This window comes from Aethalodelphis obliquidens, unplaced genomic scaffold (assembly GCF_003676395.1).
Source record: "Aethalodelphis obliquidens isolate GAN/ISIS:26980383/991018 unplaced genomic scaffold, ASM367639v1 scaffold49, whole genome shotgun sequence".
NCBI lineage: Eukaryota > Metazoa > Chordata > Mammalia > Artiodactyla > Delphinidae > Aethalodelphis > Aethalodelphis obliquidens.
The window spans coordinates 14,077,652-14,092,290 of record NW_020837993.1 but is presented as its reverse complement, the minus strand read 5'-3'; the positions used below and the strand labels follow the sequence as shown (position 1 = coordinate 14,092,290).

General features: G+C 38.0%; 1 protein-coding gene across 3 annotated transcripts in view; it reads right to left on the bottom strand.

The window, feature by feature from the left end:
* GABRB3 (gamma-aminobutyric acid type A receptor subunit beta3) overlaps positions 1-14,639 on the bottom strand; it is a 235,509-nt gene that overhangs the window by 22,435 nt on the left and 198,435 nt on the right. The gene's annotated exons all lie outside the window — the stretch shown is intronic.

Genomic DNA, 14,639 nt, shown 5'->3' with positions numbered 1-14,639 from the left:
GTTGTGGTGAGTGGGGGCTACTCTTTGCTGCAGTGTGCGGGCTTCTCATTGCGGTGGCTTCTCTTGCTGTGAAGCACGGTATCCAGGCACACGGGCTTCGGTAGCTGTGGCACATGGGCTCAGTAGTTGTGGCACATGGGCCCTAGAGCACAGGCTCAGTAGTTGTGGCGCACGGGCTTAGATGCTCCTTGGCATGTGGGATCTTCCCGGACCAGAGCTTGAACCCGTGTCCCCTGCATTGGCAGGCAGATTCTTAACCACTGCACCACCAGGGAAGCCCACAACTTCAACATTTTTACTGAAGTAACTTCAAAATCAGATCTTAGTTTGCAGTTTCATGGCAATCTTATGCCTTTACTTGTCATTTGCTATTCTATGCTCCAAATATTTGTCACTATATCCACTCTACTTGGAATTGTTTGATTCCATCAGGATAGACTGGCTCATGTTGTAGTAGCAAAAGACCCCTCAAATCTCAGTAGCTTTACAACAAAGATTGTTTTTTCTTTCTTGTGCTCCATAGTCACTTAGCTTCCTCTATCTGGAAGACAGCTGGACACTGTGGAAGAGGTGCCACACATACTTCCCGTCACATTTCATTGTCCAGAGCAAGTCTCACTGTCAATCTTTATGTGTAAGACAGTTCAGTCCTCTCCCAGGGAAGTGCAAGAAATATTTTTTGAATGATAATGCAATCTACCATATTCCCCAACTTTCCATTTTCTGAGTCAACTTTCTTAACTTTTTCCAAAATGCATCTATCTTCTTTAGGGAAACTGTTCCCTACAAGGCAAATATTGATACTTATGCAATGAAGTACAACTGATACTCTTTTGAGAATACTTGCCCCAGGCAACATGGGGACCAATGATACAATTGCATAGTGAAACACTTGGAAGGTCATTAGTGACCCTGAGAAAGGGAATATTACTCAGATTTCAAAACTATGTATTCACCAAGGTACTCATTAACACAGAACATAGAATTAAGAAAATATACTATTTTCTTATGTATTCTTTTAGTAAATACATTCTATTTCTTAAATGTGAAATATACCTTCAAATCAACAAAATTTTTAGGCATTCACCATGTGCTGCCCCCCCAATCCCAATCTCCTAATCCCACAGGTGGGAATGTTAGTGGAGGAAAAACAAAGATGAATAAGAGGATAGTCTATGCTCTCAACTAGCTCCTAATCTGTCAGAGAGACTCATACAGAACTGGCCTCTGTAAACCGCAGGTAAGGGCTACCCTGGATATTCTTAGGCACACGTTTAAGAAAGGTTTCACGGTATCTAAACTGAGATACTACTGGTTGAATAAGAGTCTTTACGGGCAGAGAAGCAGAATAGCCTTCAAGGTAAAAGATCCACCAGGGCCAAATGAAGAAAAGCCTTTCAAGATACCATGAGACAGAGACCTCAGAATGTTAATAAACACAAGAATCTTCAGAGGTGTCAAGACCCATTCTTCTAGGCAAAGACTTTTGCCATTTGGTGTGCATCCTCAAGAACACATAGAGTCTTTGTGTAGCTCTGTTAGATAAAGTCCTGACACTGGTACAACAGATGTCCTGATGTATCCTATATCTATGGAGAAACTCCTCAAATGATCATAATAAGTGGCTTTAAAGTTCAGAAGTAGTGAGTCAGCTGCACCAAGACATAACCTTCAAAAGAGCAATAGAAGCTTACAAATTACAACAGAAAGGCACAGAAGCCCTAAAGTCTGTGTGCCAATGCAGATGTGGTCAGGTCCACAAGTAGATGCTGAGTAAAAAGACAAAGGTACAGTCCCTAAATACAAGTGCATTGTTCTGGTTCAGGGCTTCCTTGGTAAAACTATCTATCGAAGATGCTGATCTCAACCCTTTCTCCCCAGATGCACTAAAAGTTGAGGCCAGAAACAAGGCTCTGGATCTCTCATCCAGCCTCAATTAATAGCACTTTCTAAGGCATTAATATTGTTGAAGAACTCATAAAAATGTGGATGCAGAGTATCATGTCACCTTTGCGGAGTGATAAGAGCCACTCAAATGTATCTATAAAGTAACAAGCTGATTTTTTAGCAACTGCAGCAGAGCTGGCCTATGTACATATACCTGTCCCTCTCCACGGCGGCCACCGTGGGGGCTCTGTCACAATGGCCTAGGAAGCTTTGTGAGCTTGGTGCTGTTCTTGGGGTCTTTATGATGCTGTCTCATTTAATATCTACCTTTTTTACTTTATAATACAACCTAAAGTTCAGAATGGTGTTCCTAACTTTCTCACCTGCATTGCTAGTCACCTTAATTATGTTCAAAAATTCCATAAAGGAAAGGAGATATATGAAATAGGAAAGAGAGAAAGAGGAAAAACAAAACTTTTTCAAAGACTGTCTCAACCAGGCAATGATTCTCTTTCTGATCCTCCACAGTAAAGCCAGAATGTTCTATCCTATGACTCTGAAGCAAAGAGCAGGGGCATCTGAGTGATCCAGTTTCAGGCTCAGGGTTTATTTGGGATATTCCTTTAGGAAGCTGGCTACCCTCTCAGACCCTTAGTTTCCTTGTGTGTAAAATTAGGGCAAGAATATCACAAGTGAAAAAAGAAAAAATATAAATCATACTCCATTGATTATAAACTATTATTCTGCAAAGGAAACCATCAAGAAAATGAAAATACAGTCCACAGAAAGGGAGAAAATATTTGCAAATCATGTATCTGATGAAGAACTTATATCTAGAATATATAAAGAAGGTTTACAAAAAATACAAACAGCCCAATTTAAAAATGGGCAAAGGACTTGAATAGATATTTCTCCAAAGAAGAAATTTACAGTGTCTAGTAAGTACATAAAAGATGCTCAGCATCTTACTCATTAAGGGAATGCAAGTCAAAAACACAATGAGATGCCATTTCATACTATTAGGATGACTACAATAAAAAAGAGAGACAATAACACATGTTGGTAAGGATGTGGATAAATTAGAACCCTCATGATTGCTTATAGAACTTAAATGGTACAGCCACTTTAAAAAACAGTTTGGCAGTTCCTCAAAAGCTTAAACATAGTTATCATATGACCCAGCAGTTGCAATCCTAAGTACATATGTAATGCAAATGACAACTTATGTCCACAGAAAAACGTGTGCATGAATGTTCATAGCAGCTTTATTCCTGATGATCAAAAGGTGGAAACAGCCCAACATTCATCAACTTTATGTATGGTTAAACAAAAAATGATATAGTCATACAATGGAATAATATTCAGCAATAAAAAGGAATGAAGTATCGATAAATGCCACAACAAGGATGAACCTTGAAAACATCATGCTGAGTGAAAGAAGCCAGACATATAGGACCATATAGTGTATGATTACATTCACATGAAATGTACAGGATAGGTAAAACCATAGAAACAGAAATTAGATTAGTGGTTACCCAGGGTTAGGGTTGGCAGATTGGGGGAAATGGGGAGTGACTGCTAATGAGTACAGGGTTTCTGGGGTGATTAAAATATTTGGAAATTGATTGTGGTCATGATTACAAAACTCTGTAAATACACTAAAAACAATTGAATTATATACTTTAAATGCTTAAATTTTATGGTATGTAAATTACATTTTAATAACTCTGTCATAAGAAAAAGAATACCTACTATGTGTACTTTACTGGAAATTAAATGGCTTAATTCATTTATATCAAGTACCAAACATACTATCTGGCTGCAAATACACACTCAATAAAAGCAAGTTCCTTCTTCCTTTCCTTTCTCTCCTCTGTGGTGACTTCTGTGCTCAAGATTCTGTAATCTAAGCATTTTTACCACTGAGCATATTTTAAAAATTGTGTGGAAGTCTTAAAAGCAATTCCAAAAGATGAAGATAGACGAGAGTTAGTTTTGCAAAGGAGGTGTGGGACAATGAATTTCTGAGGAAATCTGGCTTCTGTAGTAGATATTTTTCATAGGTCAGGAGCCCTTAAAGGGAAATGATTTCATAGCAATAAGATGAGATAGTTAAGCTCTCCTTTGGCACTGAGAGAATAAGTTTGCTCTAGTTCTGCCATTTTGCACTGAGAGATTAGTAGTATTTGGCTAGTAAGCACAGGTGACTTGTCTCTAAGTATCCTTCTAAAAACAGTCGATGGGGAAAAAAGAATGGCAATTTGTCTCTGGAATTTAAAAGACAATGAGATATAGATGATAATTCCTTCTTCTAACCTTTCATATAATATTGGCTCTAGACCAATAGTAGATGTTATTTAGAGACCCAATGAGTAATAATTTGATCACAGGGCTTTACTTTAGGAAAAAACTAAAGCACAGAGTTCACGAATGGACTCTAGAGAAATAAGTGAATGTATTAAGGGTGTGACATGCAGACTTTTAAAAATTTTGTAATTTGTTTCATAATCATAATTGAAAAGCAAAATAGTATTTTGAAAGTTGATTTTTGAAGAATAGAAAATTCAGGTATCTTAACAGAAATGTATCATCATCATTTATTTTTAGATTCTTTTCTTTTTCTTTCTTCTAATCTTGGCAGAAGTATTTTGAAATGAAGTCAGAATGTATCAGTCCAAATGTACCCCGGAAAAAAAGGAGAGAAATAAAAACATCACATAATTAAAGAGGCATATTAAGTAACTTGTTCTCCATGAATTTACCAAAAATCTCAGTCTTTTGCCTCAAAGACAATGAAAAAGTTAGGAGTAAATTTCAGATTTGGCAAAAACCATATATACCAAAGTTTGTAGGTCAGCAGAAGTACATTCAAGACGAGTACAAAAGCTGAAGTCCCAATGAAGTGATCCCGTGTCCAGAGTGATATTTAAAGGGCTCTTTGATTGTTAGCTGGATATGCTTGTTGAAATAAATTTAACACAGTATTTCTTTTAACCTAATCCTCTTACTATCTGCCATTGAAGTGCTTTGCTCACATTTTCACAGCTTTGTATTGCTGCAACCAAGGACCCAGATCTCCTGACTTTGAGCTTTACAGCTCTTTCCTCAGTAGTACACTATTATGGATAAGTGTTTCCTCTCTATAATGTTGTCAGAAAAATACAGAATTAAATGATTTATATTTACTGAACTGTGATTATAAAAAATGTATCCCAAATTTTCTTTTTTACTCTCATGTAATTAATAGTCCAAGCTAAATAAGAATTAAATATTGAAACAACTGTAAATTTTTCTGAAAAAATAAAGAGGAGTGAAAAATAAGCTATGGTGTTTGAGTATTGTGGAATAGGTAACCCTTCTATTGGAAACAACTGGGAAAAATGGACAAAACTTAAATACATCTCCTTAGAGGCACTGGAGTGATAACAAGCCAGTAAGAATCTGGGCTAAGGTTTGGGAGAAAAAGTAAACTGGGAGAGGTGAGCTCCATGTTTCAGATAGCTGTAGTTTCTATAACAGAAAGATGAGAAGCTAAGTAGAACATCTGACAGACTCATGGAACAAAGGGAGCAAAAACGAGATAGACACCATCAAATAGGGATTCCAAAGAGCTCTGTCCAAGATGTAAAGATAAATTACAAGGATTCAAGCATGCACAAGGAATGAATCTGAACTCAGCATTACCCAAATCCCAGAAAGCAAATGAAGCTTGTTCTGGATTGCTAATGCCTCTAGAAGCCTGATAGAGGCAAGCATAAATTCTCTCTGAAGAAAGAAAACATCATCATAGATTTTGAATTACATCTATAATTTTCCCATGTACAACACTAGCAGATTAGACACAGATGAAGAAAGAATTGTTGAACTGAAAGATAAACCAGAAGAAAATTTCCAGAGTGAAGCATGAAGAGAAAATAAAAAATTCAGAAAGCAAGGTGAAGATATAGTGACAAGACAGAAGATATAGTGACAAGATCCAATGTTGGAATTGTCAGAATTGAAATTGGAACCCTCGAAGGAGAAAAGCAGAGAGAAAATGGAGGAAAAGCAATCGTGGCTAACAGAGCTCTAAAACTGCTGAAAGACCTCAAGCCAAAGATTCAAGAAGATCTACAAACTCCAAGAAGAATAATTAGAGAGAAAATTATGTCTTGGTACATCATAAGTGCCAGTGAAATCAAAACAAAGAGAAAAATTATAAAAGGATCTGGAGGGGGAGGAAAAACAGATTAATTTGAAAGTAGCACCAAGTAGACCAACAACTGTCTTCTCAATGGAAACAATGGACACCAGGGAAAATGAAGTCATATCTTCAAATGGAAAAGGAAAAAATGCCAGCCTATCTTTCTGTAACCAGCAAATTTATCCTATAAGAATAAATATGATATAAAGTCATACACAGGTTTTTTTTAAAAAAATTTGACCAGGAGGCTCATACTAAAGAAAATATTTTAAAAATATTCTTCTTTAGGCAGAAGGAAACATTCACAGATAGACTTGGTGGTAAAGGAAAGAATGAATAACAAAGAAGAGAGGATTATTTATAATTACATCTAAGTGAAAATTTCCTGCATCTAATAACAATAATAATATGGTACAGGGTTTAAAATATATATAAAATTATAATACATAATGACAATAGCATATATAAGTCAGAATGAGGAAATATGGAATCCAAATGTACAAAGGCCCCTCCAGTGCTCAGGAATAGGTAAAAATACCATCTCAGATAAATTCATAGAGGTAATAAAACTTTAGCAAGGTTGTTCAATACAAAATCATTGTGTTCTTATATACCAGCAACAAATAAGAAATTATGTTAAGAAAATTTTACCATCTATAATAACATCAGAAAATATCAAACATATAGAAAAGTTTAACAAAGATGTACAAGTTTTCTACACAGAAAACTCTAAATGTTATTGAGACAAATTAAAGAAGACCAAAATGAGAGATAAAATATATACAGATTGAAAGAATTATAACAAGGTCACTTTTCACTAACTTAACTAATACATTCCCAATAAAAAGCCAAAGCATTTTTTAAATGAAAATTAATGATCTGATTATAAAAGTTTTATGGAAATGTAAAGGGCCAAAAATAATCATCAATAGTAAATAAAAAGAAAGGGAAGGAAGGATCTGCTCTACTTAAAAGCTACAGCAATCCACACAGTGAGGGAAGTGTACAAAGATGGATAAATAAACCCATGGCACAGAATACAAAGTCCAAAAACAGATCCATGCACATACAAACAATTTATGACAAAGGTGTTGCTGCAAGCACAATGATGCTGTGGAAGATAATGAAACTTTCACACCTTTCACCAAAAACTGAATTCCAGGTGGACTGTAGGTCTCAATGTAAAAAGTACATTTTTGTAACACATTATAACCTGTATAAGTTTGCATCCAGAATTTATAAATAACTCCAATAAATTATTGACAGGAAATTCACATAAAAAAACTTGCATAGGTAATTCACAAAAGAGGATCTCCAAAGAGCCATTAGGGAAAGGTGCTCAGTCCCACTAGCACTCAGAGGAATGGAAGTTAAAACCACAAGACATCACCCAACACCCGACAGGTGACTTCCATGTGAAATATTAGCAAGGTCGTTGTGGGGCAAAAGGAACACTCAGGCATTACTGCTATGAATGTAAGTTAGTAAAACCACTTTGGAAAACAGGTTGGCATAATCATTAAGCTTGAACATTCACAATTACACTTTTAAGCATATTCTCAACATTTATGTGAGCATTTATTCACAAAAAAACAAGTACAAGAATGTTCACAGTGGCATTACTCATAAATCTCCACCTGCAGTAGACTGGAAAAATAAATTGTGGTGTATTTACACAGTAGTACAGCAAGGAAAATAAATGAACCATAGCGATACTGATGGATTTCACAAACATAATGTTCAATTAAAGAAGGTAGTCACAAAATAATTTAAACTCTACTATCCCATTCAATAAAGTTCAAAAATACAAAATTAACTATACTGTAACAAGATAGTGGTTTCCTTTGAGAAGGAGGGATGTAAAGAAATTAGGAGAGGTCATAGTGTGTATCTTGGGAGTGCCCACAGCATTCTACTTTTTGACCTGATTTTCCTTTTTTACACGATTTTCATTTTCTGATAATTCACTTAGTACTATATTTATATTTTAAATACTTTTCTGTATGTACACATACAGAAAAGTTATAAAGATTATACTTAAAGTCATAAAAATCTATAAGTTTTTGTATTAAAAATAAAGCATGAGAAAAATTCTAAACCTTCCTAGGAGTGTCTTGCTTTAATTAATTACATTCTTTTAGAAGGTCCACCAACTTCTGTTTGACAATTTACGTAAAATTTTCACATATTTCTTAATGAATTGAGATCTGTTTGCTTTAAGGTCATTCAACTTGATATTTCTGGCACATCCCAAGTACTTCAGCAACACATGTATATTTATTATGTTTAACTAAGCAGAAATTAGATAAAAGAATGAAAGTATTTCCTTTATTGAGATTCTGCTTGAGTCACTGGCTTAATTTCAGTAAGCAGAAAATAATGATATAATACTTGCTTTGCTAAGTTTTTCTGAAAGACGTTTTCAAACCCCAACATTTAAATAATTATGGCTTGCCTATCTAGAACAGGTTTAAAAGCTAAGTTCAGTAAAAATTTCTTACACAATTCCCAAATCTTGTATAGAAGGACAATATCTTTTCAGGTTTCAATCAAAAGATTTCAAAGACTAATCTCAACTTGCACTTATTTTTAAAAATACATTTTCAGTATTTTCTGAAATTCAACCATAAACCACTAATGAGTCATAGAGAACTAGATCACACTTTAAAGTAGAAATCTGTGAACTGCAGTAAAAACATACTTTATTTGTAGGGTTAAAGCAGAAATGAAACATCAGGTAATCTCACATCTAGGTGACAGCAAGCTGCTCCCTTCTTTCATTATTTCTCTTTAATCTGGTCTCCTTTTTCCTTCTTGGAAAGACTTCCCCATGTGTGTTTTCAGGTTTGGCTTAATTCTATAGACTGTAGGTGCTAAAGAATGATCTGAGTATTCACTTTATAAACTCTTTTCTTAAAAAATATAGCTCTGAATCAAGAAGGAATATTGGTAATAGATTCAGGACTTTCCAAGAAATCCAGTGGATTTAAATAGTCAATGATATACCACGGATCTAATGAAAGATTTCTTTTTTCTCTTCTCTGTTTGACTTTCAAGCAGAATCTGTAATTGAGGTTTTGGTATTTTGTGGGAATCCTGAACATATGGTTATGAACAAATGAATTAATTCAGAAGATTTTAAATGAATGCCAGATATATAAGAGAGTGAGAGTAATAACATACGACAATTGATAGAGGAATGATACAGTCAGACTGTGACTCGAAGCTTTTCAAAGGAAAAGGATAATTGGCAGAGATGCTCAAGGAAGGCCAATCAGAGATGTTGGTGTTTCAACTGTCCATTGATGAATGTACTGGATATGAATAGAAAAAAGAGGAAGAGAATACATCAAATGTGGGCTGTAATAGGAGCAAAAGTCTTTAGGCAGCATGCAGGAGTGAGTGGAGGAGAGAAGAAGAGATGACTGCAGCAACTAAAACAAAGCTTTGTGTTGGGGATGTTTATGAGCTAAACTGAAGAGGAGAGGTTAGAGCTAGATGTGGATCCACGGTGAAGGAGACTGGATTCCTTGCTGCTGCAGGCAAAGGCAAGTCATCACAGGTTCTGGAGCTGAAAAGTGGCTTCATGAAAACAGTGTTGCATGACCACTATTTACAATAGCCAAGACATGGAAGCAACCTAAATGTCCATCTGTCCACAGATGAATGGATCAAGAAGACATGGTAATCTATCTATCTATCTATCTATATCTATCTATAGATATCTATCTATATATATATATCTACACACACACACACACACACACACACACACACAATGGAATATTACTCAGCCATAAAGAAGAATGAAATAATGCCATTTTCAGCAACCTAGACCTAGAGATTATCATACTAAATGAAGTCAGACAGAGAAAGGCAAACACCATATGATATAACTTACATGTGGTATCTACAATATGATACAAGTGAACTTATTTACAAAACAGAAATAGACTTACAGACATAGAAAACACACTTATGGTTACTAAAGTGGAAAGGGGGTAAGGGAGGGACTAATTAGGAGTCTGGGATTAACAGATACACACTACTACATACAGTCCTACTGTATAGCACAGGGAACTATATTCAATATCCTGTAATGAGCCATAATGGAAAAAAATATGAAAAAGTATAAATATATAACTGAATCACTTTGCTGTACACCAGAAACTAACACAACATAGTAAATCAACTATACGTCAATAAAAAAAGCAAACAGTGTTGCATGGCTACTAATTTGCCAGCAAAATGCAGGATGGACTGGAAGGCAGAGGCACATTTCTTGCCATGAAGGATTTCTGGACATTGGATGAATCAATTCTAGGTCTCTGGATTAAGAATTTGGAGGCCTCCAATCCCGACATCTGTTTTAGAAACTTGCATAAAAGCACTGCTCATCAAGAATGTACAGCCCATAGGGACTTCCCTGGTGGCACAGTGGTTAAGAATCCACCTGCCAATGCAGGGCACACGGGTTTGAGTCCTGCTCCGGGAAGATCCCACATGCCGTGGCACAACTAAGCCCATGCACCACAACTACTGAGCCTGCGCTCTAGAGCCCGCGTGCCTAGAACCTGTGCTCCGCAACAAGAGAAGCCACTGCAATGAGAAGCCCACGCACTGCAACGAAAATAGTCCCCCACTGGCCGCAACTAGAGAAAGCCTGCGTGTAGCAACAAAGACCCAACGCAACCAAAAATAAATGAATAAATTAATTAATTAAATTAAAAAAAAAAAATGTACAGCCCATTAATACTGGAAAGTAAGGGAAGGAATGACACAGATGCCGTGGACAGGCACAGTAGATATTGTTTGTCATCCCAACAGCTACACGCTGTGTAACAACACTTATAACATTAATATATAAAAGTATGGAAAATAATCATTTAAATAAAGCTTAAAAATATTAGTTTTTAAAATCTTTGTCAAAAAAATATATCAGGGTTTCCTATTTGTCAGGAACCTTGTGGATTAATTTCTGTCCTTTCTAGCTTTACCGTGTAAATTTGGTCAAATCATTATCATTCTTGAACATCAGTTTTCCTATACTTTAACTTGGGCTAATTTGTTTGTCAAGTACCAGTCTCCCAGGGACATTAGTGAAAAATCTCGAACACAAGGTGCTATGAATTATAATGTAGCACGCCATTGTTATTGTTAGAAATCACAGTGAGTAATAAAGTTTTACTTCATTTTCTTTTGAGTTGTAAGGCGATCGAAATATTTTTTCCAAATCCTTTTTGCTGAGTCATGGCAGAAATGGAATAATTATTATTGAGGTGAATTAACTCAGTTATTTCTTTAAAATGCACTCATGGAACAAAGTTCCCTCCTTCTAGGCAAAGGCATACTTAATTTCCTCCCCAGGTACAAAGAGGTTTTATGTGGATTTTTCTTTTTAAAACATCATATTTTAGTACATTAAATATTTGAACATATAATGTTATTAATTTATATAGTATCTCTTTTGCAGAAACAATTCATTTGATTAGGGTTGAATACATACTTAGTAATGACAGTCAAACTTCCTCTTGTAATTCAACAACCATGCAGTTTTCAAACTATTGAGTGGGCTAGATGCTGGGATATGTATTAGGGATACAAATATGAACCCCAAACAAGCCCTATTCTTAAGAAACCCTCAGACAAGCAATTAGGAGTCAGTTACATCATGCTCAATAATCCAGGAGAATAATGTCATACATTTTCTAATATTTAAAGCTCTGGGCAGCCACTGGAGTGTCTATTCTCAGACTCCTCAAAATATGTCTCATTCCTGGACCCACGCAATTTAATTAATGAAAGCTAATCAGTGCTCACCCTATTCTAGGCTCTTTATTTATACTAACTCATGTAATCCTCTACAATCCTACCAAATAGATATTATCAATGTCCTCTTTTTCTCAGAGAGATCACCATGGGTCACCCTGCTAGAAGGTTCCAGAGTCTGGACTTAAGCTCTGGCAGTTCTGGCTCCAGGGTACGAGTCTTTAAACCTTGTACATACTGTTTCTTGAACTCGAGCTCTCTTATTGTGGTTCAATTCCCGCTAAACACCCCACTAGGTAAGAGGCTACCTGATGTCATCCGGGGCACACTGCTGAATGCTTGCAGGCTGTGAGCAGTCCCACTGGACCAGACACTCCCTGCTCCCTCTCTGACCCAGGGTTCAGTCCCATGCCTAGTTCATGCCAGCCATTGAGTGAATATTCACGACTCCTTTTGTATGTATTCCCTGCCCTGCAGCCTGCAACCTCATGTTACCCAGGAGACGGATTAGGACTCTACACCTTGGGAAACCACAGCAAGACGCCATTCACAAGGTCCTCAAAGAGGCAGGACAAGGGAGAGGTGGGCCAGCCACAGAATTTCGCTTGCATGACCCTGAGAAGAAGCATCTCCAGAAACCTCCAGAGTGTTGTGTCTTTCCTAATCCCCTTTCTGAGAATCCTCTTTCAGGCTACAGAATCCTTCAGTCCAGTTTACTGATTGAAATCTCATTAACTCAGAACACTTGTGTAAAGGAAAATAAATTAGTATAATATTTAATTTTGAAATAGTTTTGTAACAATGTGGCTTATGACCTTTTTACATAAGTAAGCAAATTAGAATAATTTTAAAGCGCAGGGTCTTTGAAGGATGGGAGGTTTATAACTGACTGATACGGAGCTCCTGGTGACACCCTGCGAATGCAGAAACTCGGTGAGCACAGAAAAGAGGACTCAACACTGCATTCTGAGGGCATGATCTTGTGTATCTTCTCCAGATGTGTTTAGGATATGTTCTGCCATACACATAGTTAAAAGAAAGACAGAGACTGCACCTAGAAAAAAGTGGCTCCAGTGCTTTTGAGCAAGAGGATTCAGGAAGGCCATTCTATGTGGCTGCAGTTTCCCATGGAAGCACCACACCCTCCACAGACGCCTCATCAGGCTTTCAAGGAGGGTGCATGAAGATGCAATAAAAGGGTCTCCTGGCAGTGCCCTAACAGCCCTATCTGCAATCTTCTAGACAAAGGCAGGCATGGGCAGGACTCCTACACCAAGACAAGACTATCCCTGCCTTCTGAGCAGACCTCTGCTCACATCATTTGGAGCATGGAACAGTTTGAAATCCAGTTTTAAAAGCAATAAATCATTTTCTGCAACACATCACAGGGCAATTTTCTTGGTTGTGGAAACTATTCCTTAATGATAAGCCCATGTGCCTTTTGGCCTCACCACCCACCCAAGGTGAGCACCTCCGTGCGTACTCTACAGAGACTGCAAGCACATTTGCAGGACGTCTTGCAACACAGGAGAAGGTGGCAACGCCATGAAGATGGACCTTAAACATTCAGGCTTCTGTCTCTACTTGCACGTCCCTTCGTTCTTGAGGCTGAGGTAGAGAGGAGAGAAACTGGCCCAGTGCGGACTGGCTGCATGTCCGCAGCATGGCAGGCATCCCACGAGGAGGGGACGGGGAGTGGGGTCAGCCGTGCCCAGGACAGGCCTCTCTTATGGGAGGGGTCTCCTTGAAGTCGCAGGCACTGGTGGTCAGTGCAGCACTGAAGGAATGCAGAGCTGTCACCTAAGCCAACCTGGGGAGGCAGTGTGTGGGCAGAGCAGGGGCCAAACCTTCACAGAGGAAGAGCATTTCGATTAAGCTGAAGAATGAGTAGAAGGTGGCCAGGTGAAGAGATTCAAGGTTGCCATGGGTCACAGGCATTCAAGCTAGAGGCTACAGGCAGAGAGTGCAGGCCGCAGGCTTCATGAATGCTGGCACAGAACCAGGGCTAACCACCACCCACTTGGTGTGGTTTAAGCTACATTGTCAGGAGAAAGCCAAGATGGGAGATCCCAGCTCTGCCTTCTTGAGAATTCTCCACCCAGAGTTTGTGGTCTTTAGAATACCCTACACTTTACAGAGCGCTTTTGTTTATTCTCTCAGCTACAGCACAGCATTCAGTAAGAACACCGAGAAAGCACTTCCCATTGTGAGAGACATGGTTGGAACTTAATAAAACCTCAGCAAGTTCAGACAGGAGAGTAGAAGATAACTACTCTGTCTTTGGACAGTTGAAACAAAGATAACAATGAAACCCAGGCCAGGGCAGCCTCCCAGATGATATTAGGAGCAGATGACCATGTCTGAAGAGGCGTCACTAACTGCAGGTGCCCAGGTTCCTGGACCAGGGCTGACTGCCGGCCCAGAAGTGGGGAGAAGGTCTCTTACTTTTGACAGCACAGCACTTGCCTCCTCAGGTCTTCCTCCCTCTCCTTCCTTCCTGCCTCCAAGGCCATCAGTGGCCTCTTGTCTGCCCAGAATGAAAGCTGCTTATGTTATCAAACAAGCGTTGGTTAAATTCACCCTCAGTCTTTTAACTTTTCAATAACCAGTACAGAGAGCATCTCCTGGTCAGGTGCTCCTTCCTACCCATCAAAGCTTATCCATCCCCTCTAGATACAGAGAAAAGGGTAGAGAAAATGATGAAATATTGATGATAGTCCTTTTTTGGTTGACTCAGCACTGTGAATCAGCAGCAGGGTATTTCACAATGATAGCATCATGGCCAGGCAGCCAGTATCTT